At 40.2% G+C, this 25,496-nt stretch overlaps 1 protein-coding gene across 2 annotated transcripts in view; it reads right to left on the bottom strand.

Annotated features, from left to right (window-relative positions):
* LOC101694577 (monocarboxylate transporter 1) overlaps positions 1–7,181 on the bottom strand; it is a 54,630-nt gene extending 47,449 nt beyond the window's left edge. Inside the window, exons 1-2 of one of the 2 annotated variants that reach the window (XM_045081889.1) lie at positions 5,729–7,181; positions 16–139 (exon numbers count right to left, since the gene is read on the bottom strand). The gene's annotated coding sequence lies outside the window, so the exon portion shown is untranslated. The remainder of the gene's footprint in view (positions 1–15; positions 140–5,728) is intronic. The other variant, XM_013044438.2, reaches the window with a different exon arrangement.
* Positions 7,182–25,496: the final 18,315 nt, after the last annotated feature.

Below are 25,496 nucleotides of genomic sequence, written 5' to 3'. Positions count from 1 at the left end.
GCCTCGCGCCCCCACCTCTGCGGCGTCCGATAGGGCTGCTGCTCTCCTCTGCGGACCTTGGCCCTCGGGTCTTCAGTCCAAGGAGTTCGCGGTGACCTACACGCGTGCGGGACTTCGGTGTCGGCCTCCCCCTCAGTCTCTGGCAGAGAAAAGGGAAAAGCCGCCAAGGACGGATGGGGCGTACCCCCGGGGGCCTGACTCAGGTGTGGGGGGCGACCGGCGCGGGGAGGAGCGGGGAAGCGACTGGAAGTGGAGGGACTGGGCAGAGTGTGAATGGACGCGTGGCCACCTCGGGCCCGGGAAGAGGCCGAAGGGGCGGGCGGAGAGAGCGCGGGCTGCGGCCTCAGCAGAGTTCGTGGAACTCAGGGAAGTCACTCAAACCCTCAGGGCCTGTTTCCTGTTCTCTAAAAAGGCAACCGTAGTAGAACCGACCTCCTGGGCACTTTTAGTGGTTTTGGGGAGAGAACTGATGCAACTTTCTTAATACAGAGCGTCCCCTGCGGCATTTGATGAAGGCTGGGCGTTAAACGCCGAAGTCGGGAGAGCAGAGCAGGTCAGAGTGTGGTGAGACGGGTCCCCGGGGAGGGGCGTATGTTGGAAACACGGAGAAATGAGAATGCAGAGGCCAAGTTTTTGTGGACACAGAATGTTGGGGGCAGGATATAATACAGCCAGCAGTTTTGAGGAACTGATTATGTACTTAGCAGTTTACCTGAATTACCATCATAGCCTTATGAGGTAGGTAACTATTCTTAACATTTCACAAATAAGGGTGGAGGTTCAGAGAGGTTAAGTAACTTTGCAGAGGTCACAGAGAAAGTGAGCAACATCCAAAGTCAGACTCCAGAGCCTGATTTTGTTCTCACAGCCATTGTAGGTTCTTGAGCAAGACCAGACACTGGAGTCTATCAGTTTAGGTGAATAATCATGAGGTGTCTCTTATGTTGGCTTTTGGGAAATAACCAAAAATGTATGAAGGCTCCTGCCTTCAAGGAGTTTACAAGTTCTTTGGAGGGATTGAGTGAGGCAGAAGAAATCAACCAACATTTGAGGACCACTTGCTGTTGGCCCCAACCCTGCCCCCTCTGCCCTTAATTCTCCCTGCCCTGTGAGGTTGGCCTTAAGGTTTTGTGTTGCAAATGAAGAACTGTGATTGAGGAGTGGGGATTGAGGAGGGATCAAGTTCTGAGATGTAAGTGTGCTTTCCCTTCACCCACTGTGCCTGGTTCACACAAAAGAAAGTTTTCCGTAATAGTGCAACACCTCAGAAGGCTGTCCAGAATCTGTCGCCAGGCAGTGCATAGGAGTAGTAACTGCTTTTCACCTTTAATAAATGCAGAGGATTCCAGCAGGGCTTTAGGATTGCTCGGGTGGTAGCAGCATTCATGGTCGATGATAGGAGAACGGATTTGGGGAGGCAAAATGGCACTAGTTCAGACATGGGCCTATGAGGCCCAGAACTGTAAAATGTAGTATGAAGTGGTAGAATAAGTTGATTCCCAGGAAACCCGAAAAAAAAAAGGCTTATATAGGAACAAAGTACCGTAGATTTATAATATCAACCCATGTCTCAGTTCCAGTTTTGATACTTTGCACTTACAAGCTCTTTATCCTTAGGCAAATTATTTTGCTCTCCAAGCCTCATTCTGTGCTCTGTAAAACAAGGATAATACCTACCTCATAGGGTTTTTATGATAACAAAAATAGTATTTTACTTAAGTGTCTGGCATATAGTGAGCATTAAATAATTGTATAGTCATGGAAAACCATGAAACTCAATCCTTAAAATTAATCCTAAAAGCACTTCACTTGAATAGACCCCCTTGCAGGGCCCTAAGAGGAACCCTTACAGTGTGTTCCCAGGATAATGTTAGTGCTTTATTGTAATTTTGTATTCCTTTTCTTGAAAATGCCCACCAAAATTGTATAAACTTCAGGCTCCACAAAATCTGGATCTGCTCCTACTAGGAACAGTAGTGTTGTGGAAAGAGTATAGACTTTGGAATCAGAAGGTTTGTTTCCATAACTTACTATCTGTGTCACTTTGGACAATTCATTCATTGAACTCTTCTGGGCAGGCCAGGTAAACTGAATATAATAGCTACCAGCCTGAGCTGTTAAGATAATCAAGTAAGAGTATTTGCAGAAGGGGTTGGTAAATCTTGGAAAGCACTCTACAGGTGTTTGTGATTAATAATATAATTTGTTCATAAAGTGCATAAGAGGTAAAGATCAAAAGCAAGAGAAAGGTTCTCAGCCTAAAAGTAGAAATAGGGTGGGTGGGGTGCCTGGATGGCTCAGTGGGTTAAAGCCTCTGCTTTAGGTTCAGGTCATGATCCCAGGGTCCTGGGGTCGACCCCCCCCCCCATGGGCTCTCTGCTCAGCAGGGAGCCTGCTTCCTCCTCTTTCTCTCTCTGCCTGCCTCTCTGCCTACTTGTGATCTCTGTCTGTCAAATAAATAAATAAAAATAAATAAAATCTTAAAAAAAAAAGAAAGAAATAGGATGGGTGAGCTGGCAAAACTGATGAAATAATACAGGTAGAAGTCTTGGTTTTCTCCAGATTTTTTCCTGATTAATTCATGAAACACTGAAGAAATAAACTAGTAAGCACAGGATCCGAAATTTAGAGCTGAGAGGAAGTTTAACAGAATGGAAATTAAGGCCCAGAGGAGCTAATTATTCTGAGGCCACTTGTCTAATAAATGGTATGATCAGAAGAACCAGCTCTCCAGGCCCTAGGTTTTCTACTGTACCAAGTGTGTTGTTATTTGTTTGTTTGTTTGTCTTTTGGGTTTTTTTTTTTTTTTTTACAGGCTGTCCCTTTTTTGCCCTTAAGATTTTATTTATTTATTTAAGAAAGAGCACCGGCAAGATTAAAGGAGTAGGAGGAGCAGAGGAAGAGGGACAAGCAATTCTGCAATGAGGGCACAGGCTGGATCCCAGGACCCTGAGATCATGACCTGAGGCGAAATCAAGAGTTGGTCACTCAGCGAACTGAGCCACCCATGCGCTCCCTAAGTGTGGTTTTTTAAGATAAAAGCGTTTCACCACGGAGTCTTTCAAAATCATTATCTCAAAACCAGAGAAGGCATGATGCTCTTTAGTGGCTTTCGGCTTTAGCATGAAATTCCCCAAATTCACTTTCCTGTTTTAAAGGCTGATAGACTGAATGATCCATGGGTAATCTGCTCTTGGCAAGCTTGTAAAGTGAGCAAAACTTCTAAAGATTCTAAAGTAAGAGTTTTAACCTCAGAAATTAGTAATGGGATGAGAAATGCAAATGCAAAAAGTTTGAAAATTTGTAACGATTAGTTATTATTTAAGCTGAGTAAGTTACCCAGTTGCTTTATCTAGAAAAGAAAAATAATAAGAGTGTATTTTCTCTGGAATTCAAATATTTCACTTACATTCTCTTAATTATTCCACCATTTCTGTGGTGGAAGATGCTGTTATCCTCATTTCACTAACACCAAACAAAGCAAGAAGGGGTTTTTTAAAAACACAGTAATACTTAATTGATTAAGAATACTTCCCCATTTATAATTTGTAATATCTCAAAGGGGAATATGGAAAATGAAATTTGCTTTTGTACCATGTATGAAAAAAAGAGTTTGCTAAGCAGATACCTAGCATAAAGAAGATAATGTCAATGCTAAAATTAAAGTAGGGAACTCTTGGGCCACCCGGCTGGCTCAGTCAGTCCGTGGGGCATGTGACTCTGGATCTCCGGGTTGTGAGTTTGGGCCCCATGTAGGACGTAGAGATTACTTAAAAATAAAATCCCGGGTGTCTGGGCAGTGCAGTCAGTTAAATGTCTGACTCTTGATTTTGGCTCGGGTCATGAAATCAAGCCCTGCATTAGGCTCTATGCTCAGCGCGGCATCTGTTTGAGATTCTCTCTCTCTCACTCGTGCAATCGTGCGCTCTTTCTCAAAGAAATAATCTTTAAAAAAATATAATCTTTAAAAATAATAATAATGAACTCTTTCATTCAGAATATCTCATATTTTATGTCCTTTATCAGTGTAGTCTTGCTGCATCCTAAGGGCCAAGTCTAGATCTAAGATGAATTTGATACCCTTTGAAGAAAGACTAACTCAGTGTTGGTGAGATGTATTTCAGGCCTTGTCCTGAGCTCTCCCCATCTTCCCTTGGCCCTTCTTGCCCTGTTTTCACCCTTCACGTATCTCAACAGCCTGCAGTTTGGCATCCTAATCAGTTAGCTTCTTTGGCTCTTTGCTGGCAAGAGATGATTTGGTTAAAACAGTCAAAGCAAACTGCTGCAGATGAAGAGAGCCTCAGCAATTTAGTAGAAAAGAAAAATACTCCCAATAATAATTTCCTCAATATGCCAAATTAGTCAAAAATGATTATATCCATCTGCTGACTTTTTGTGTGTTTGGTAGTTTTGGTGGCCAGAGATTTGCTTTTCTACTTATTTAAGTCTTCGAGAATTTTTTTGTGAAAAAATGTGTGTTTTTCCAGGAATCATACTGTCCTATGTTTACTAGTACACATATGCTAATTGTAATTACATGTGTACTAATTATAATTACACATGTACTAATTATGTGTACTAATTGTTTACTGCATTTTTTAATATTTGCAATGGCTTTGATAGTAAAGGACATTTACATTTCTTCTAATAATTGTCTGAAGTTGAGATTAAAAAGCCTGCAAATTTGGGGGAAGACCTAAAAAATTATGATAAACTCATGCTAATACTTAAAGACTTTAAAGTCTTAAGAGACTTAAAGACTTTAAAGGTTGCAAAAACAATCCATGTGAGTAAAAAGTACCAAGAGTATTCCTTTTGACCTGTTTATCCTCTAATTCAGTTTGTTTCAAGCAAATTGCCTAACGCTCTATTTGTATATGGCAGTACAGTTCCCATATCATCACTCCATTCCTGGTCTGAAAAAGCTTATGTCCTGCTTATTTCTGCCAGCACAGAGACAGTTTTGGCCTCTGCCCTATGTAACGTATATCATCATTTAGGATCTTTACTGGCCAGCATTCCTTCTAGGCATGGTCCTACATATTTTCCAGACCTACCTCCTTGACCCTGGCTAACCCTAAGCTCCTTCCTTTTACTTTTTCTCCCTCCTTCCTTCCTCCTTACTTGCCTATCTTTGGTATTCTAGGCAGATGGGGGGGGATTGGAAATAATAATAATGATAAATTGATGATAGCTAGGACTTACGAAGTGCTTACTATATGCCAGGCATTGATCTAAGCACTTTACGCGTATTAACTCGTGTTCTCCACGTAAATATGCTATAAACTAAGTACTGTTATAATCCCATTTTACAGACAGATACAGATACAAAGGTTAAGTAACTTAAGGTCACATAATCAATATTTTCTGGAATCATCAGGAAGTATTCTTCATTTTGTTCTCACCAAAAATACATGAGCAGAAATTGTCATTTATAACTATTAATACCATAGGAGTTAATCCCTAGAGTTTGAAGGCCATCTTGACTTAAGAAAATCCTGTTCTAGTTTCCTTATATCCCTTGTAGGGCTAAACAATCCTGACAAAAGCTGTTGGCCACAAAATCTGCCTTCGAAACCAGAAAATGCACTGTAGGGAAGAACTACTCCCTGCTTATCTGAATTTGGGAGAGTTGTGCTCACTTCTTGTGTTCATAAGGCACTTCTAGGCACTAAGTTGGGGATGGAGATATTGGGACATGTTTTTTAAAGCTTAATGTTAAGATCACCTGTATTCCAGGAAGTTCTGGATGCCCTGGCGCCCATATTCCATGCTGTGAGATCTTTCGTTGTGAGAACTTGGACCTTATGGCCCCTACTCAACAGCAGCAGCTGGCAGTTGGAACTCCTGAACAGCTGTACCTCAGGCCTGATGTGACTCAGAAGAGTGGTGCATGCAGTGAAGGAGGCCTCTTAGATCATAATGACTGGCTTTATGTATCCACCTGCCTGGGTAGCCAGACCTGGGTGTTCTAACTGGACCTTGATGCTGCTGCACTGATGAACAAGATAGGCCTTAAATAAAGCATGAACTCAGTCTGTGGTGACCTCTGAGAGCTGTAATCTGCCACAGTGCCTCATGCTGTACAATATCAGTGACACCTGTACCCAAGTGAGATCCAGGGGCTACCAATCCCCCTTCTGAGCTGTGTGTTAAAAGAGTGAAGCCTCCTCTCTCCCTCCAGCTTACCTTTCCTATAAACCATGAGTTCAGATGTTATGCCTCTTGTACTCTGATAGGATTATTTTTATGGCCATAGAATAAGGTTATACTCTGTTGGGTAGGGTGGAGAGTTTTCCTTAAATAAGAGATTCTCATTATCAATCATTCATAGAGGAAGAAGGTCCTCACACCAAAAAACTTGGAACATAGAATAGGTAGAAAGTGGCACTTGTGGGTTTAGCTTTTCAGGGTTTGAACTTAGAGGAGTTAAAAAATGTTGAGGGCCCTCCTTACTGATATGAAGGAAATGGCCTTTGCCGCAGAGCTGCCTAGTAGGAGCCAGACCAAAAGGGAAGGTAAATACTCTGTTTTGTAAGTCTGTTTTTGGTGCAGCATTCTGCTGTTCCCTGAATTTTAGTCAAGTTTAATCTGAATCACAGATTTGAACCAGAGAATCTTCAAGGACTAGGAAAAGGTAAGCAGCCCAGTATAAGATAAAAGGAGTAGAGCAGTATAGTAAAAGTGAGTCCGTACCCTTCTAGACCTCAGTAGTTCAGATGTCTCAGATGTGCTTCATGAAGCCGTTCCCTTTATAGCACTAACTACAGGACATGTTTGCTTGACATTTCTACATCATACGTTATTCAGTAATACAAAAGAAAGCAGAATTCTTTAAACTTCTAATACTTTGTTTCTAATCAACATAAAGTGGATTAAACAAGGACAGAAAATTGTGTGGGGGTTAGAAAATGAGGAATGGACACGCAGTTAGGGCAGGGGTGCCAAGTACATATTGTAGCAGCTGGTTGTTCCAGCTTGGATTCTGTGAAGCTATTTAAGAAGCAGGTAAAAAGGGAGGACACCTGCGTGGCTCAGTTGGTTAAGCATCTGACTCTGGGTTTTGGCTCAGGTCATGATTTCAGGGTTGTGAGATCCAGCCCACCTTGGCATCTGCACTGACGGGAAGTTTGAAGAGTCTCTCCCTTTGCCCCACCCCCCTGGGCCACCTACTCTCTAAAATAAATAAAGTTTTTTGGTGGTTTGTTGTTGTTGTTGTTGTTGTTGTTAAGTGAAGTGCTACCCACCCCCTAGTCTTCCTCATAGTGTCAGTGATAATTTATGTAACATCCCCAAGGAAGAGTTTAATGTCACAACAGGAGTCTTGGTAACATTTGGCAGTCTCCTCCCTCTGTGGAGATTCTCTCTTTTTTTTTTTTTCTTAAGACATTCTTCTTTTAATGTTACCTTTGGCAGATCAGGATTTACAGTTTAGAGACCCGGTAGACTTCCTGACCACTTCTTCCACAATTTACAATTTTTTTATTTCAGGCCCATGGTTCCATTTTGGTCACCCTGGCCACAGTGACTGAAACAGCTACATCCTCTGCAATGGACAGCCTTCAGATTCCAAGCAACTGCTTATAGACAAGTTCTTTTCTTTCTAGTGTCTTCAAACTCGTGGTCTTGGACTGAGACTCTTTAACTCTATCCTGCTTTGGCAGAGCCCTCTTTAAGTCTTCTAGGTATACAAATATACCTTCCCTGTTTACCACCACCAATCTGGTAGCAAGAAAGAAACTGGAAAATCTTATAGTAGGGGAATACCCTTTGTACTATGCTATCAGCCTCCAGGACTGCTAGTCTACTCCGTACTTCAGGGCCAGAAGTGGAGTAAATATCACCAAGCTCAGAATACACCATTTTGAGACAGTCCTTGTTTTTACCACTCCCTCATCGCCATGATGCACACACACCTCATTATTTTGTCTTATGTATACTTGCCATAGCCACATCAGTGGGAACCAGAATCTGGAAAAGTTAAATACCAAAGGAAGTTAACAAGACGCACAAAGACATAGATTGCAAACAGGTAACACTCATTGGGGTAGCCATCCAAGTAGAGAGCTACATACAAACCCTGCCCTTTGTCTCATGTTCCATCAGTTCCAAACAGGCTCGTTTTTTGCTCGTTTCCAGTGAAAAGTGAAGTTAATCTGGAAGCCTTCTAACTCCATTTTGTATAACCGCTGTTGTCCAGTAGTCATTCCTTTGACCAACCTAGGTATGAGAACACATTATGCATGAAACAGCTGAGATGTGCTTCAACCATAGCATGGGAGTACATGATTCAGGTTATGTTGGCAACCAAGCCCACTTACAGAATCCAGTGGAATGAGATAGAGATGAATTCCAAGAATTATTGGGGAGAACTCTTCATTCATTGCAAACCATGCTCCTAAACCAACGTTTTTCTACCAAGAACCTAGGGAAATCCCATCTCCCGAAACTTATAGATATGTCACCGAACTATTTTTGGCTTATAAGTACTTTAGAGCTGAGATTTAAACCTAGGTCTGCTTAACTCAGCCTATGCTAAAGCGAGGCTGTTTTCATTTTATTTTGTTCAGAATCCTCAGGTCATAGGGAAGACAGTGATGAGGAGGATAATAAGAGGTGGAAAATGCAGGGTTGTTTCAAAGTCCTAACCCTGACCATTCAGTGTTGTGTATATGCTATTTCTTCTTCCTAGAAACACTTCATCCTTCTACGTAGTAAACCGTGTACCTGACAACCTGGGGATGAAAGAGAGGCAGATCGACTAACAAAGGAGCAGTTTTAATAATTCTGTTGTATAATTCAGACTCTTCGTAATGCAATTTAGGATCCCCACTGATAAATGTGAATTAATAAGGTTTCATAATTTTATTTATAACCAGGTTCTTTCTACATAATTATTGTTTGTACTTGAATAAATTGCTTAGGAAGGCCATCTCCAAATCCAAATTGAATGTAATGTTTCATTTCCTATTTCCTCTATGGGGGTATGTGATTATTTTGGGAAAAGCATTGGTTTGAGAATTAAACTCCATGTCTTGCTCTCTCCCCTCTGGAAGACCTAGATCTCTCTTTTTTTAAACATATTCCTAAATTACCAATCCATGGGAGGAGCCCTTAGTGGATCCTTTGAAGTATTAAGGACCTCAGGCAAACATGTATGTAGTCTTTGTATTTTAAAATTCAGGTATTCCAAAGTCCATGTATTGTCCACTCTTAAGAATGCAAAAGTTGCAGAATTCAGAAATAATCTCAACAGTATGAGAGAGCCATATAAACATGTTGTGATCTAATTTATACATTCTCCATGTAGAAAACTTTTCCTCAGGTTAGCAAAGCATGTTAAATTTCTCCTTAATTTCCACCTGAGAAGAGAAAGCTGGGGGGAAGTGAGAGACAGGGTATATTTTAAGGTAGATTAGAAAGGCCTAATGTCTCAAGGGTAGATTTTCTATTGTATGACGGAGGGAAGTTTAAATTATGTGTTGGAGTTTGGTGCGCCTTCCTGTCCCTTTGGAAAGTTAACCTTTCCAGGACAATCTCTACCAGGAATTAGGCTTTCTTTTCAAAAAGATTTTTGCCCTCTCCTTTTCAGAGAGATTGTAAGACAGTTTTAATTCACTGAAGAACATTTCCCACCTCTCGATTATCCAGTACAGCTGTAGAACAGTTCCTTTTATTCCTCTTCCCCACCCCTTTATTTTTTTTTTTTTAATTTTCTTGTCTTTTCTTCCCCTTTTCATAGACTGGAAGGTATCCAAAAATAAAGGTGTTCAGAAGTGGAGGTATACATACATGAAGGCTAAGGACAGTTCCACATACCCAGGTCTCTAGGCAGTCTTCCTCCTGGCCTTTTCCTCTTGGCATTCTACCCTTGTCAGGAGAAAAAAAAAAAAAAATTTATATAGACTCCCACTCAAGTGCCTTACTTCCCTGAGAATTTTGATTCTTGTATTCAAGATGTAGGGGGAGTTTGGTTTAGATAGATTTTATGACACCAGAATTGTTGAAAAGCAATACACTTGTTTCACTTTATTTTAAATATTAGTGGTCTCTGTTTTTAACTTGTTTGGGATGAAGGAGCTGTGAACTTTTCTCAGCCTTTGATGCAGGACTCGCTAAACTATCAAAAGATGCTGCCTCAAAGAAACTAAATATTTTTTTCTTTAACAATTTAACTTTCTATTCTCCTTCAAAATGTATCACTATAAACTTCTTACAAACAGGGACTGTTTCTCCTCTTGGTATCTAACAGATTATATAAAGGTACAATATGGCTGATAAAAACTTTCAGCTATTTTGAAGTGGTGAGTGTCATAATAAGGATGGTAATAAATAGCATTTAACATTTACATAGCAAATCTCCTGTGCCAGACACTGTTGTAAGCATTTTACCTAGAGCTAGCTGCTCAACATAAAACTACTTTTATCCAGTTGTCTTCAGTTTTTGGCAAAACTCTTTAAGAATCTGTGTACTATAGTGAATTCCACAATTCAGCTTTCATCTCCTCAAAAAGAATAACTAGAATTCCAGTGCCATCCCCTTATTATTTTGATTCCAATAAACTGTCATTTTTTAGATCCATGCTTGTTCCTAAGGCTTGACCTAACTGTGCAGTGCGATAGGTTGCTGGTTTGCTTCTCTTAGGACGTAAGATAGTAAACAAAGCCTCAAGTAACTTTTCACTTAGTATAAACTCTTGGTTATTTTCACTGATATAGATGATACAGTAAATCTATTCATTTGAAGTCTGTTTGCCCTCCCTTTTACTATTTTTCAGAAAAATACCAAAACCAGCTTCCTCTGCAAATGTAGGGAGACACAGTTCTGCCTGGACTTATGATGAGGTTACATCCCAATAAACCTATTGTAAGTTGAAAATATTATAAATCGGGGCGCCTGGGTGGCTCAGTGGGTTAAGCCTCTGCCTACGGCTCAGGTCATGATCTCAGGGTCCTGGAATCGAGTCCCGCATTGGGCTCTCTGCTGGGCAGGGAGCCTGCTTCCCCCTCTCTATGTCTGCCTCTCCGCCTACTTGTGATACCTCTCTCCGTCAAATAAATAAATAAAATCTTTTTTAAAAAATGCATTTAAGGAGTGCCTTGGTGGCTCAGTGGATTAAAAATGCATTTAATATTCCTAACTTACCTTAAAAGTGCTCAGAACACTTATATTAGCCTGTAGTTGAACAAAATCATCTAGCACAAGTCTGTTTTGTAATAAAGTGTTGCATATCTCAGGCAGTTTATTGAATACTGTACTGAAAGTGAGAAACAGAATGGCTCTGCAGGTACAGAATGATTTTAAGTGTCGGGTTGTTTACCTTTGTGATCACATGGCTACCATGTGATCACATGGAGCTACAGCTCTCTCCGCCTGCCCAGCATCACAAAAGAGACAAATACTGCATGCATATCACTGGCCGTGGGAAAAATCAAAACTCAAAGTACAGTTTCTACTGAACGTATCACTTTTATACCATGGTGAAATCAAAAAATTCTAAGTCAAATCATCCTAAGTTGGGGACTATCTGTATAGGAAACTTCCTTGTAATAAAGAGTAACAGAAGGGGCGCCTGGGTGGCTCAGTGGGTTAAAGCCTCTGCTCAGGTCATGATCCCAGAGTCCTGGGCTCGAGCCCCACATCAGGCTCTCCGCTCCGCAGGGAGCCTGCTTCCCCCTCTCTCTCTACCTGCCTCTCTGCCTACTTGTGATCTCTGTCTGTCAAATAAATAAATAAAATCTTTAAAAAAAAAAAAAGGTAACGAATTGGTTCCATTTAGAGATATAACAAAATGACAATAGCTTTTTCCCCAATTCAGTCTTCATTTCTGTTTTACAAAGCCATTTAGGGGTGCCTGGGTGGCTTAGTTGGCTGAGCATCTGCCTTTGGCTTGGGTCATGATCCAGCGTCCTGGGATCTAGGCTCCATGTTGGGCTCCCTACTCAGTTGGAAGTCTGCTTCCTCTCTCTCCATCTCAAATAAATAAAGAAAAAAAAAGTCATTTAGTAAGGGTACCTGGGTGGCTCAGTCGGTTAAGTCTCCGACTTGATTTTGGCTCAGGCCTTGGTCTTGGGGTCATGGGATTGGACCCCATGTCAGCCTCTGTGCTGGGCATGGAGCCTGCTTAAGATTTTTCCCTCTCCAAGGGGCACCTGGGTGGCTCAGTAGGTTAGGCCTCTGTCTTCAACTCAGGTCATGGTCTCGGGGTCCTGGGATTGAGCTCTGCTCAGCAGGGAGCCTGCTCCTCCTGTCTCTCTGTCTGCCTCTGCCTACTTGTGATCTCTCTCTCTCTCAAATAAATAAATAAAATCTTAAAAAAAAAAAAAAGATTCTCCCTCTCCATAATCCCCTTCTCCCCACCCCAAAATATAGATAAATACCATTTAATCTCATGCAATTATGAAATTTCACTGTTTAGCAGTGAGAGGAAGGTTGATAAAACTGCTACTAGACTAGTTTGGGACCTGACATTAGCAGTAGAATTGGTGCTTTTCTTCTAGACCATAAGAGGTGTTTTTGCCCATGACTGGTAATTCTTTCACAGATTTGGGGGATGGAGGATAATCTGGTTTTACTTACTTAGGAATTTCTAAAGGACTAACCTAGAACCACTTATAAAAATGCTGTTCTTCTATCAACCAAAGCTCTTTTCTTGGCTATGTCACAATTCTGTCATTTCTGAAGATTTAAAGATATTGACCATTTACAACCTTAAAGTTTGCTACTGTTTGGGCACATACCACTGCAAGGCTTTAATGCAAGTTTAAGTTTAGTGCAAGTTTCAGATTCATTAAGATTCATTTTACTTAATTCATTTATTCATTTATTTTTTATTCCATGTTTATTGAATACCTATTATGTGTAATAGGATTTTTATCATTCTATTTTTATTATTTTATTTTTAAAGATTTTATTTGATAGAGAAACAGCGAAAGAGAGAACACAAGCAGGGGGAGTGGGAGAGGGAGAAGCAGGCTTCCCCCCCGAGCAGTGAGTCCAATGCGGGGCTGGAGCCAGATGCAGGGCTTGATCCCAGCTCCCTGGGACCATGACCTGAGCTGAAGGCAGACACCCAACCCACTAAGCGACCCAGGCACCACTAATTAAATTCTATTTTTAAATTGTTAATTCCTGTATATGGAATAAAATTTTTAAGGTACAAGGAATATATAATGAAAAAGAAATCTTGTACCCCTGTTACCTAGCCATTCACCACACCTCAGAGTAAGCCAGTATTAATAGTAGCATTTTGTTACTTTGTAGCCTGCATATATTCTATGTATATAAAAATAAACACTTTAAAAAATATATATATATATATAATGGTATACGGCATATACTGTTTTGTCCCTCTTTTTTCGCTTAACAGATTCTGAGATTTATTGTCTTTTGGTACATTAGATTAATTTCAGTATCACAACCAACACATTTCAATATTAAATTGTTAAAAAACAGGATGTCCCCAAAAAAACCTTAAAGTGATATCCTTAAAATCATTAAAAATGGTGTTTGTAACAAATCAAATTTATCACAAAGATTTGTCTTTTCTAAAAAAAACCCAAATTCTAAAAATAGTTATACACATGAAATAACCCAAAACATGAGAAATTTAAAAATGCAGGCTCAGAAAATGGTAAAGGGACAAGTTGGATGAAGATGTGCTTTGTTATTCTGAACATGGCCAATGAGTTACATGTTGTTCTTTTGAATGATCAGCTATCTACAGTAACCTGCTCAGCCAGTATGTCAGCCCACAAGGGGGTTCTGTGTCTTTCCTGTGTCTCTAGCTTAGTATTTCTTCTAAAGCCTCTTTAAAGAGTACCACAATTGTTATAGCCACTGAAAGCCATTGTTCTGTGTTTTTCTTAATGTTGTGGTGAAGGTAGCCACTTCCAAGGTGTTTGCCTGTTTATTTATCTAGCTAGTCCCCCAACCCAATGTGATGAATGTAAATCTTTTGCTTTGCTGCCATAATTTTGATACATATTTTGTAATAAGTTGCACATTTAAAATTGAACACCTGCAGAATGCTAACTTTCTGCCAGTTTATTCAGTATTGCCCTGCCAGTGTTTGAAGATTTGATAATGTTTCAGTGCATAAAAGTAATGAGTCTTAGTATTTTATTCAAAATACTTCATTATTAAAATGTTGTTGGAGAAGGTGCTCCAGAATAGCACCCTAAAATGACTAAGTGCTGTGGGATTTAAAAAGCAAAACAAGGGGCGCCTGGTGGCTCCATGGGTTAAAGCCTCTGCCTTCGGCTCAGGTCATTATCCCAGGGTTGTGGGATTGAGCCTCACATCGGGCTCTCTGCTCTGAGGGGAGCCTGCTTCCTCCTCTCTCTCTGCCTGCCTCTCTGCCTACTTGTGATCTCTGTCAAATAAATAAAATCTTAAAAAAATAAAAAGCAAAACAAAATCATAAAATGATTTGTGGGTAGGCAGGAGGAAAACTGTAAAAAGAAAAAAAAAGAAGAGGACAACTGGGTGGCACAGCTGGTTAAACAGCTGTCTTCGGCTCAGGTCGTGATCCTGGAGTCGAGGGTTCAAGTCCCACATCAGGCTCCCAGCTCCTGGGGAGTCTGCTTCTCCCTCTGACCTTCTCCTCTCATGCTCTCTCTCAAATAAATAAAATAAAAATCTTTAAAAAAAAAAAAAAAAAAGAAAGGACATTAATTGAAATTTTGGTCTGGGACCTTAATTATAGTGCGATTATGATCTCCAAAAACAACTTTGAATCTCCCTGAATCTGCAGAGCAACATCGAAAATAATGAGGAACTTGAAGTGTCTCCAAAAAAAGTGAACAAGTCAAAAAATGAATAAAGTAATGGAAGTAGACAACAAGAACAACAGAAAGAAATGCAAATGACCAAAACAGAACAAAAATGTTCAGTAATAATTAGATATGGATATTGATGTTCAAATAATGGATACTGAATTATAAAGCCTGCGACCTCAAGGGTTTTTCACATGGTATAGTGCCAAAGATTTCTTTATTATTACTATTATTAGTAGTATTTAAAGATTTTATTTATTTACCTGACGGAGAGAGTGAGAGCACAAGCAGGGGGAGCAGCAGATAGGGGAGAGGGAAAAGCAGGCTCCCTGCTCGCAGGGAGCCTGATGACAGGGAGCTTGATCCCAGAACCTAGGGATCATGACCCAAGCTGAAGGCACACACCCAAACTACTGAGTCATCCAGGTGCCCCACAAAGATTTCTTTAAATTATAAAACCTGTTATACAACTTCCAGGATGTCTGGAAAAATCAGCACTCATAAATTTCTAGTAGGAATATCTCTAGTTATGAAAAATTGTTCTTAGGAAATAACCACTTATTCTTATACAAATTTGTTCACTACAATGTTATTTATAGCACAGATTAGAAATAACCTAGATGTCTAACGATAATAGATGAGTTAAATTGAAGTATTTAATAGTTGATTACAAATGCAGCATGAAGAAAAATTATGCTTTAGAAAATGTGAGGAAATCTTTATGATATTATTAGGTAAAGCAGGTTTCCAAACACTAAGGGAGGGTGGGAGGATTAGGGTGGCTGGGTGATGGACACTGGGGAGGGTGTTTGCTATGGTGAGTGCTGTGAATTGTGTAAGCCTGATGATTCACAGACCTGTACCCCTGAAACAAATATTGAATTATATATTAATTTTTTAAAAACTAAGTACAAAGTGATCACAATTTTATTTTTTAAATAAATAAATATGCATTAAAATATGGGCACTGAAGTAATAAAAGATTACAACTCAGTAGTGGGTTATAGAGAAGTATTTATTTTCTTTTTATCTTTATTTGGATATATTTTATAGTCTTCAAGTGGTGCCATGACTACTTCGGGAAAAGAAAAAGGCAGACATTCTATATAGAGAGCTTTTTATTTTAAGCATCGGTGGTAAGTGATTTAAAAAAAAGAAACCAAACTTGAAAAAATTGAGCATTCCGCATACAACAAGGATGACAAAAGGGAGAGTTTGCTTGTCAGATGAAATCACAGAAAATTCAAACTGGAGGATGTTTTAGAAATAATTTAACTCAACTCCCTCTATTTTACAGATGAAAAAGTTAAGTCCAAACTTACCCAAGACCACAAAGACAGTGTTTAGAATCCAAACAATACTTGGATTTTCTTATTCCTAAAATCTTTATCTCATCTTTCTTCCTTTCTACTTATGTATTATAAAGCAGTATTTGTCAACTATGGTCTTTTAAGTCTGAAAAAAGAAAAGGAAAAACTTTAGGATAAAGAGAAAAAACATTAGGAGAAAGGATATGTCAAATAACATGGTAGCATAGCTTTTCTTCCTATTTTCGAATTAACATTTGCCAAGAAAAAAAAAATACACACTTTGTACTTTTCTTCAGAATAGCCCATACAACACATACAATGTGTTTGTCAAAGAATATAGTATACACTTATATTCGAAAAGGAACATCATGTACATATCTTGTCATACATTTGTACATCCAACCAATATTTATTGAGTACCTGTCATGAGACAGACACTGCTATACTTGAATATAAAGTGGTACTTGAAACAGACCCCAAACCTGACTTGGAGCATACAGTCTAGTATATAATAGTCTCTACTAAATTATATATTAAAAGTCAGCAATCATGTCTTATTCAGTACAATGAATATAGATTTTCTTTGAATATAGACTAAATGAATTAATTTCCCACAAGTTACTTTGCCCTAAAGTAAGAAGTTTATTACTACTTCAGGCATTATTACTTGTGGCAGTTGAAGAATAATGTGGACTCACTCACTACTAAGTTTAGCATGCTTCTTCCCAAGCCAATTTGTCTTTCAAATCACTCCAAATTGGGCCTAATGTCTGGTTATGAAAAGATTTCTGACAAAAAGTCTTGCCAATGTGGCCACCCTGTGATAAAACAAGCAGCCTTGATGCTCAGAGACTGCTGTCATTTAGATTAGAACAAATTACTGTTATTATTGTGATTTTGTTCTTTAAAAAGAAAACCCTCTGAAATTTGTTTTACAGTGGTTTACAGAGATATTTGGGAAAGTAATCGGAGATTATATGACCCAGCATTTTTAGAACAAGTAACAGATTTCAACACCAACACTTAGTAGAAATCTCAGGTAGTAATCTCTTGATAGTAATACATTTTTAAGTGATCAGAATATCAGAAACTTTTACATTTTGGGAGATTAATTGGTATGCAAACTTACCATTTCTTGACATCTCTGTCATTTTAGAAACTGCTCTTGAATCAAAGAATCAAAGCTAATAAGGGCTTTCCTGTTATCTCCCCTGTAAATAACAGATTTTTCTACCTTAATTTCTCTGGGGATGGAAACACAAAATGAAAGGCAAAGACATTTGCTCTCCTAAGGTCTGGTCTACCTAATGGATAAAGTGGCACTTACCTGGGACTTCCAAGAGTTAGCCTCTACTGTGTTCTCCAAAGGAAAGAGAATGGATGTCCTCTGGGCTTACAGAAACAGGGGAAGACAGCAGCTATAAGTGACCTTGTGTTCTGATATGGTCCTGGCATCTGGACAGACTCTTTTTGGTAGCCTGTGCTTTGTCACTTTCTAGCAAGTACAGAGGCTGGGCACCATGAGATTCCAGGCCTCCTTGAGGGTAGGAGGAAGGTATCCCCATAGTCTGAGCATTTGGTTGTCCGTCACAGATGAACTTTCGAGTCCAGTTAATGAGCAGGCACCATGCCAGGAAGAGATACATGAGCTTGGACCTCGAAGGGTATGTACTCTGAAGCTGAAATCATAAACCAGAACATCTGATGTGTGTCTCATACACAATGAGGGAGGGAGGGCTGTTGATGGAAATGTCACACGCAGCTGCTTTTAGCGCTTGGCTCTCACTGAGGAAGCTTCCCCCTCTGCCGCTATACCCCACCCTCTTCCTGCATAAAAGCCATTTAGGGCTCTTTAGTTCTTATCCTGTGTGCTGTGAAACAGGCTGAAAATTTATAGCTGTTACATCAGTCAGGTTCATTGCTGATTGATGTACCTGACGGACTATGGGAGTGACTGGCTCAGTCAGCTATGTTTGGGTCAGGAAAGAATCTGCCTTAGAGAGACAATTGTGTGCCATGCTCTGTACGGTAAAGGATATGACTTAGGGTCCTAATTAAGCTGCTTGTTAAACAGAATCCTTTGAACAAGTCACTTTGTTCTACCACTTCTCTGGCTATGTGATTAAGCATGTAATCCTATTGAGATTTCCTAGTGGGGTTGTGAAGAGAAGCTATTCCCTCCATCTGGAATTCTTTCCTTCGCTTTTCCATGCCAAATTCTCCCTCTGCCCTGGATTGAAATCGAAACATAGGTTTCTTGAGATCTTGCCTTAGACCCTACTTTCTTCCTGTTGGTACTGCTGAAAACGAAGAAATTTTCCAGTTCACTCCATAGCATCTGTGACTTACCCTTTTGCAACCTATGTCATGCTTATTACAATAGTTCAGTGGCTTTTTTCCCTATTAGACTCAAAGTCCCATTGGGGTAGGACTCAGTATCAGTCTTTTGCACCTGAATCTCCCGCACCAAGCATTGTGCTTGCACATATTTGGTGCTTAATAAACATTTGTTAAATAAATTATGAATTATATCTTATAATAACTTTGAGACTCCTTTGGGAAAACCAAATATTGAACTTTTTGTGCTGTCCTATCATGCAGATAACGTTAGGAACGGGTGTGTTGAATTAGAGCCAAAAGGGCGGCAGGTAATGTTAAGAACGGGTGTTGAATTAGAGCCAAAAGGCAGCTACTTATTGTGCTTTCCCCATGCCTGACTGCTGTTTGCCTTCTCATATCACCACAATCTGAATTCTTATCATGATGGCAAATTGTTCCCAACTCCCTAAGCGATCATTTCTAGGAAGATTGCAGTCTGTGTTCATTTTTTAAATGAAACTAACCATCCAAACTGGCTTTTAGAGTCGAGTGTTGTATTTCCTCATATTTTAGTCAATTTAAAGAATCATTAAGCTCCCAGAGAAAAGATTTCTTATAATATTTGTAATTACATTTGAGAATGAGTTTGCCAACTTCAAATAAATTCTTATCAAAATGTCTTCTTATCAACACTAGGTGTTTCTGAAATGTTAACCTGAACTTGAATATCTTCGTTTTTTCTGAAAGCTTTTCAGATTCATAGTTGAAGTGAGGAAAAACAGCTTCAGATTCCATTTATTCACTGACTTACTCATTTAATAATTGTTAGTGAACACTGCAAGCCAGACACGATTCTAGATATTTGGGAATATCAGTAAATAAAACAGATTATTGCTCTCAAGAAATAATTATAGGACTACTGTGGTATGGACAGTACTTAGCAAATATTCCGTTGCTGCTCTGCTTTTCCTAGCCTCCCTTCTGTTAGGTTGGGATCCTGTGATTACTTCTGGCTGATGACCTGTGAACGAAGTGATTTGTATCACTTTCAGACTGAACAAGTTATAAGCTGATATGCCTCCCCTAACCCTTTTTACCCTGTCACAGCAAGCTTGGAGGTTACATACTGCACATGGTATAGCTATATAACGGGAGAATCTGAGTCCCGTTGGCTACTGAGTGGAGTGGAACCGCACACGGCCTTCACCGCCTGCCACCCTGTGCTAGAGATAGGACATGCATGAGATAGAAACTTTCATTGGTTAAGCCACTAAGGATTCAGGGTTTGACCTCTGGGACGGCCAGCATTTAACTATCCTGAGTAACACAACCCGTATTACTTATTTAACACATTTTATGTGCTAGGCGCATTACTAGGCTGTTTGTAATAGTGATTTATTATTGTTAAAACAAACAATTCACTTTCCTTGCCAAAAGGGAGATATATTCAGTATTTATCCTGAACTACTGTATTCATTCTCATCAAAGCTTTTTTTTTTTTTTAAGATTGATATCAACCTTGTAATTTTAGAGGGAAAAAAAGGATTTTTGGCTTATTCTAGAGGGTTGAATTAGGGTGAACCCTTATGCTGATTCTGTGGCTGTTTGAGTAGGTTATTTCATCTGTCTTATTTTTCCCATAGATAAAACTGGGGCTAATACTCTGCTCCTGATACTACAGGGTTATTATGATGACCAAAATGAGTTAATAGGTAAGCCATGAAGCACTTATACAAATATAATATGACCATTCTCATTGAATCTAAGACACCACAGATTGTAGGGTTCACCATTATTTTTTATTCCACTGAGAAAAAAAAACTAATGAAACAAATTAACCTGTGGCACAATACTTTCTTATCACTCAGCCCTCATTAAAGGGCTTTTTTAGATTTATTTAAACATTTTTTTTATCATATATAAAAGCTTTGCATTGAAGGGAAACAATTCAGCTAAGGTAGCCCAAAATGTCTTCATATTCAGAGTCTGTCTTCTGAATCACTTTTCAATTCTGAAAAGTTGATGTACTGTGTTTTTCAGTACAGTATTAACCTCTTGCCATCAAAAAGGAGTTCGCAGGGGTGCCTGGTGGCTCAGTCCGGTAAATGTCTGACTCTTGGTTCTGGCTCAGTTCAGAGTCTGCTTGAGATTCTGTCTCTCTCTTTCTCTCCCTCTGCCCTTGCCCTACTTACACTGCCTATAAATAGATAGATTGATAGCTGGCTAGCAGTGGCAGTGCAGCAGTGCTGAGGCAGGGCTCCCTTTTCTTCTGAGATTTTCTTCTAGCCTTCTGACATCGATTCTGCAAATTTTGATGTTGACACTTTGTTGTACTTACAGGAAGGTGTCAGTGTAAGGTTTTCAGCCAACAAGGATTCGTCTTTCTTGTGCAAATGTTGCTTCAGTGATTGACTGAAGTGTCCTTGGGTTTCAGTTGTCCAGTCATTCCACCAGGAGTAACAACCAAGTTTGTAGGTAAGCAGACAAAAACAACTTCAAAAGTGCTAAGCAGCGGAAACAGCTGAAAACCATCAGTTGCCTCAATTACAGAGATGTTAGGGGTGTCTGGGTGGCTCAGTCAGTTAAACTTCTGCGTGTAGCTCAGGTCAGGATTTCAGGGTCCTAGGATCTAGCCCCTCATTGGGGTCTCCACTCAGTAGTGGGTCTGCTTCTTCCCCGCCAATAATCTCTCTCCCTTTCGCTCGCTCTCAAATAAAATCTTTTTTTTTTTAATTTATTTATTTGACAGACAGATCACAAGTGGGCAGAGAGGCAGGCAGAGACAGAGAGAGGGGGAAGCAGGCTCCTGAACAGAGAGCCCGATGCAGGGCTCAATCCCAGAACCCTGGGATCGTGACCTGAGCTGAAGGCAGAGGCTTTAACCCACTGAGCCACCCAGGCACCCCTCAAATAAAATCTTAAAAAAATTTTTTTTCTGGGGCGCCTGGGTGGCTCAGTGGGTTAAAGCCTCTGCCCTCTGCTCAGGTCATGAACTCAGTGTCCTGGGATCGAGCCCCGCATCGGGCTCTCTGCTCAGCGGGGAGCCTGCTTCCTCCTTTCTCTCTGCCTCCCTCTCTGTCTACTTGTGATCTCTGTCTGTCATATAAATAAATAAATAAATCTTTAAAAAAAATTTTTTTTTCTGAGATGTTAAAAAATGAAAATACATGTATCTTGGAATAACTAAAATACTGGATTTGAGGTTTTTTTCTTTACAAATAAAGATATAGAATATCTTTATATCATATCTATATTCCTAGTATCAGCTATGCAGGAGCTCATAGATCATTCTTTGATCTCCACCTCATGATTAGCACTCCGATCCAGGCCTTCACAACCTTTAGTCTAGCACAGTGCAGTAAGAAGAGGCTGGGGTGCAGGGCAAACAAAACTGGCTTTGGGGTCTGAAGACCTGAGTCTGACTCTCAGCCCTGCAGTTTTTCAAATGTGCCACTTTTGGGGTCAAGGTACTGCTCTGGGAGCAATAACTAGTTCACAAGGTTTTAGTGGGGATTTAATGTAAACAAAAGCAGGTTGTAAACTGTGAAATCCACATGCCAAGGGAGGGAGTGCGAGGGACTGTGCTGGGTACTTTACATCCTTATTTCATTTGATCTGGCGTGAATGTTAAGGCATGTAGTGTCTTGACAGTCGCCTTGCTGTCTAATCCATGTAATGCTTGCTATATTAATAAAATACCCCTTTCATTGCCTCATACTTTAAAGCTGAAATCTTTGGATCAAAAACTAGTAGGCGACCAAGAGCCCTTTGCACAGCTGTTGCCTCTCACTTGTTTCTGCCTTGTAACCCAGAAACATTTGAAATAAGAGACCCTTGGGGGGCGCCTGGGTGGCTCAGTGGTTTGGGCTGCTGCCTTCGGCTCGGGTCATGATCTCAGGGTCCTGGGATCGAGCCCCGCATCGGGCCCCCTGCTCCGCAGGAAGCCTGCTTCCCTCTCTCTCTCTCTCTCTCTCTCTGCCTGCCTCTCTGCCTACTTGTGATCTCTGTCTGTCAAATAAATAAATAAAATCTTTAAAAAAAAAAAAAAAAAGAGACCCTTGGACTACCAGCGTACCATCTTTGTGACTCTGGTGCCAAAACTAGCCCCAGAGGGCCATACAGAAAGTTTTTAATTGATGGTAAAAATTCCAAAATGAATCAGATCCAGGGTGTGGATCTAAACAGGCATTAGGCAATTTTCAGATTCAGGTGCATGGAAGGGTGACATCCAGAAAACATGGCCATAGAAACCAGAGGCCCCAGTGACAAGGAGATAGTTTGTGGGGCTGTAACTCTATTTTGGGGAAGGAAAGTTACTAGCAAGAAATTTAGTACTGAGGAATAGAGATAGAAGGTAGGAATCTCCCCAAAACCCGATTACCTTTGAGACTGACTCTTTGAACTAATGATCCATTCTCTTCATGTTCTTCTAGCAGGAAGAATTGGGATACTTGAACCGGAGCAAAGCTTAATCTACAGGTTAGGATGATAGATTCAAGCTAACAGGCTAGAGGATATGAACAAAACACATTGCTACACCATCTATGTGAAATGCTATCTTGGAATCCTAATGGGGGAGATGAGACGGAGGAGGGTGCTTTAGCAATAAACTTTTGTATGTTTCAAATATCCACAAGATAGAGAACTTTGTGAAGACACAAAGGAGCAAAGACCTACAAAAATTAGGGAACTTCCAAGACCCATCTCAAGACTATCTTCTCTAGGACACCTCCAACAGCAATGCTATAATGTTTAATTTATAATTCACTGTAATACTCATATTATTCTCTGACTAGTTTGGGAATGCATATGTTGAATTCCCATTAGGATTTTAATAATTTCTTTTTTTAAGAAAAGATTTTATTTATTTATTTGACAGAGACAGCAAGAGAGGAAACACAAGCAGGAGGAGTGGGAAAGGGAGAAGCAGGCTTTCCACAAAGCAGGGAGCCCGATGGAGGGCTCGATCCCAGGACTTTGAGATCATGACCCAAGCCGAAGGCAGATGCCTAATGACTGAGCCACCCAGACACCCCAGGATTTTAATCTTGAGGTCAGTAATAGTATTAAAAAAATACTCTCTAGGGGCGCCTGGGTGGCTCAGTGGGTTAAGCCTCTGCCAAGCTCAGGTCATGATCTCAGGATCCTGGGATCGAGCCCTGCATTGGGCTCTCTGCTCAGCGAGGAGCCTGCTTACCTTCCTCTCTATCTGCCTGCCTCTCTGCCTACTTCTGATCTCTGTCAAATGAATAAATAAAATCTTAAAAAAAAATTTAAAACTCTATGTACAATACCTGACATAATGCTATGTATTGCTAAGAAAACTTATTAATGTCACCCTTTCCTATTTGAATCTAGCGGAGATTATATCTTGCTATGATTGCTATAAAGGTGAGAACCCAGATAACTTTTTGCCATTCAGCACATGTTTTTCCACGAACCCAACCACTCCAGAAAATCTATCTTATTTGCAGAACTATTGCAAAATCTGACACTCCTCTTCACTTCACTGGAATGCCCTTGTAATTGCCAAAAGTTGCCTTGCCTCATGGAAATTCTTGGCCAGAAACCTATGGATTGCCAGCCCTTGCAGCTGTTGACCCCAATTCTCCTATAACATCAAATCAAACAACAGTTCTTAATGACCTACTGAGAACAGGCCCTGAGCTAGTTGTCATCGAAGGTATAAAGATATGATCACTGCCCTCAGGTAGTTTACAGTATATATAAAACAATCATGAACATTTAAACACCGGTAAAGGCTATGTGACGGTTATGAGCAGTAGGAGGGAGAGCAAAGGCAATCCTTTACTGGGAAATGCAGGGAAAAAAATGGCAAAGAATTCACTGCAAGATGAGGCACGATTTCTGCCCGTTCTATCTAGAAAGCTAAGAACCCAGTGTAGGAACTCCTCATGTCCTGTTCTTTTTTGTGTCACTGTTTTGAAGTACATTTATGGAAAAGATCTGGTGTCCTTGTCCCCTACAAATCTTTCTTTCTCTTTTTCTTTCTTTCTTTCTTTCTTTTAGAGCATGACAGAGAGCATGTGCAGAGGGGAGGCGGAGGGAGAGAGAGAATCTTAAGCAGGCTCCATCTCACAACTCTGAGATCATAACTTGAGCCAAAATCAAGAGTTGGACATTTAACCAACTGAGCCACTCACGCACTCTGTCCCCTACAAATCTTATGTGTACTGGGGGATGCCTCCTGGATTTTAGATTCTTACCTCTTGACCTGAGGTTGCTCAGTGACACCTTTGAGATTTTTGCCTTGGGAAAGCTTCACCTCCTCTCTGCTACTAATCCTATATGTTAGAGCATGGACTCTTTTTGTTTTTTTCTGCATAAACTCTATGTCCAGCATGGGACTTGAGCTCATTACTCTCAGGTCAAGAGTCATATGCTGTACTGACTGAACCAGTCAAGTATGCCTACTCTTTTGGTCTGTTTTTAAGTTTATAGATCTGGGGACCTTAGACTGGTATTATACCACAAAAATATATTTATTCATATTGCCACAAGAGTTACTCTCTTCTCTTAGGATGGTGGGCCAGGATATATATATGATTTCTACTTATCCTCATCATTCTGCCTAGAATACAGTCTTCCTGAAACAGTCTTTTCTTCTGAGGTGAAGAGACTTTGTCAAAGGTAGTGCAACAGCCACTGTCCCTATTCCTTCACCTCATTTTCCCTGTTCCCTCCCTACCCTCTCTTGGCGACCTCATCTGTTTCTCTATGCGAACGAATGTTATCCCATTCCAAGTCTTCAATCAATGTGTTCTAAAAGGAGAGAAAGCCTAAGAGTATGAGTCAACTTTATTCCTGGTACTGAACCCTGTTTGTTCTCTTGTTAGTTGCCCTGAGGAACAGGGAAGAGAAGTTCAACTTCTGTTTCTCTTGCTATGAAGGAGAAGTGAATGGCAGTCAACCCACTTCATGAAATTAAAAGAGATCCCTTTAAAGGAAAGTGTTAACACACTGAGCTCCTGTTACATGCACATAGGTCATTACAAAATATTTGCTTATGCTGTCTAACATGTTACAGTTCATCTTGGCGTTGGCTTCTGAGGCCATAAGAGATTCAGA

Source organism: Mustela putorius, unplaced genomic scaffold, assembly GCF_011764305.1.
Source record: "Mustela putorius furo isolate JIRA1106 unplaced genomic scaffold, ASM1176430v1.1 tig00000585_pilon_pilon_pilon, whole genome shotgun sequence".
Taxonomy (NCBI): Eukaryota; Metazoa; Chordata; class Mammalia; order Carnivora; family Mustelidae; genus Mustela; species Mustela putorius.
The sequence above is the reverse complement of the archived record's forward strand: the minus strand, read 5'-3'. Positions and strand labels throughout refer to the sequence as shown.